The 2,368-nt window shown below is 56.6% G+C and overlaps 1 long non-coding RNA gene across 1 annotated transcript; it reads right to left on the reverse strand.

The window, feature by feature from the left end:
• Positions 1-750: 750 nt before the first annotated feature.
• On the reverse strand, positions 751-2,218 carry LOC113962662. Its single transcript, XR_003532588.1, has 2 exons — positions 2,084-2,218; positions 751-864 (listed from the first exon to the last, which is right to left on the reverse strand). It is a non-coding gene; the product is annotated as an uncharacterized LOC113962662 (long non-coding RNA).
• Positions 2,219-2,368: the final 150 nt, after the last annotated feature.

Raw genomic sequence — 2,368 nt, forward strand, 5'->3', positions numbered from 1 at the left:
GTAAGGACACAAAAGGACAGGTGAGCACAGGTAAGAACAGGTAAGGACAGGTGAGACAGGTAAGGACACAAAAGAACAGGTGAGCACAGGTAAGAACAGCTAAGTACAGGTGAGACAGGTAAGGACACAAAAGGACAAGTGAGACAGGTGAGAACAGGTAAGGACAGGTAAGACAAGTAAGAACACAAAAGGACAGGAGAGAACAGGTGAGAACAGGTAAGGACAAGTGAGCACAGGTGAGAACAGGTGAGGACAGGTGAGCACAGGTGAGATCAGATAACACATAAGGACGAGCAAGAACAGGTAAGAACAGGTGAGAACAGGTCAGGAAAAGTGAGCACAGGTGAGCACAGGTGAGAACAGGTGAGGACAGGTGAGACAGGTGAGATCAGATAACACCTAAGGATGAGTAAGGACAGGTAAGAACAGGTGAGAATAGGTAAGGAAAGGTGAGAACAGGTGAGGCCAGGTGAGGCCAGGTGAGGCCAGGTGAGCACAAGTGGGGACAGGTGAGATCAGATAACACATAAGGACAGGTAAGAACAGGTAAGAACAGGTAAGGAAAGGTGAGAAAGGTGAGCACAGGTGAGAACAGATGAGGCAGGTAAGGACACAAAAGGACAGGTGAGCACAGGTGAGAACAGAAAACACACAAGGACAAATAAAGACAGGTAAGAACAAGTAAGGAAAGGTGAGACAGGTGAGGACAGGGGAAAACAGGTGAGCACAGGTGAGGCCGTACCTGTTGTACCAGTTGAAGAGCAGCCAGTTGACCCCCTCCAGTTGATACTCGCGCAGCCGGTTGTGGTTCTTGTACTCCCGCGACGCCTCCAGCTTCTGCCACGCCCCCGCCTGCGGGCGGGGCTGGGGACATGCCCCAAAATGGGGGGGGACAGGTGAGGGACACGCCCAGGTGAGGGACACGCCCCAAAGGGGGACACAGGTGAGGGACACGCCCAGGTGAGGGACACGCCCCAAATGGGGACACAGGTGAGGGCCACGCCCCAAAAGGGCAGACACAGGTGAGGGACACGCCCCCAGGGACACACCCAGGGGGACAGGTGAGGCACAGGTAAGGACAGATAAGGACAGGTAAGGAACGCACCCAGGGGGACACGCAGGTGAGGGACACACCCAGAGACACACCCCAGGGACACACCCAGGGGGACACAGGTGAGGCACAGGTAAGGACAGGTAAGGACACTTAAGGGACACGCCCAGGGGACAGGTGAGACACAGGTAAGGACAGATAAAGACAGGTGAGGGACACGCCCAGGGACACACCCAGGGACACACAGGTGAGAGAGACATAAGGGACACGCCCAGGGGACAGGTGAGTCACAGGTAAGGACAGGTGAGGGACAGGACAGGTAAGGGACACCCCCAAATGGGGACACCCAGGTGAGGGACATGCCCCAGGGACACACCCAGGGGGACACAGGTGAGACACAGGTAAGGACAAATAAAGACAGGTGAGGGACACGCCCCCAGGGACACACCCAGGGACACACAGGTGAGACACAGGTAAGGACAGGTAAGGGACACGCCCCCAGGGACACACCCAGGGGCACACAGGTGAGGGACACACCCAGGGGGACAAGTGAGACACAGGTAAGGACAGGTAAGGACAGGTGAGGGATGCACCCAGGGGGACACAGGTGATGGACACGCCCAGGGACACACCCAGGTGAGGGACACGCCCAAGAAAGACACCAGGGACACACCCAGGGACACACCCAGGTGAGGGACACACCCCAGAGGGGACACAGGTGAGAGACACACCCAGGGGGACACACCCAGGGCCACACCCAGGTGAGAGACACACCCAGGGGACACACCCAGGGACATAAAGGTGAGGGGACACGCCCAGGGACACACCCAGGTGAGGGACACGCCCAAGAAAAACACCAGGGACACCCAGGTGAGGGACACGCCCAGGGGACACACCCAGGGCCACGCCCAGGTAAGAGACACACCCAGGGGCATAAAGGTGGGGGGACACGCCCAGGGGGACACACAGGTGATGGACACACCCAGGGACACACCCAAGTGAGTGCCACGCCCACTTTTTGCCCACTTTTACCTGTCTCTTGAGCTCGGGGTTTCGCGCCTGCACCCGTCGGAACTCGGCCACCTTGGCCTCGTCCACGTCCTCCTGCAGCTCCCACGTGCTGTCCTCGTACGGCAGAGAGCACCACTTCACCAGGAAGTACACCACCGGCTGCACAATCCACAAAAATTCAATTTTGGGGGTCAAAAAACACTCAGATTTATCAAAAATTTAATTTCGGGGGGGCTACGACACTCGGTTCCATCAAAAATCTGATTTTTAGAGCTCAAAATCCATCAAAAGTCTGATTTTTAGAGC

Source organism: Neopelma chrysocephalum, unplaced genomic scaffold (assembly GCF_003984885.1).
Source record: "Neopelma chrysocephalum unplaced genomic scaffold, ASM398488v2 Primary Assembly neopelma1_184326, whole genome shotgun sequence".
NCBI classification, from domain to species: Eukaryota; Metazoa; Chordata; class Aves; order Passeriformes; family Pipridae; genus Neopelma; species Neopelma chrysocephalum.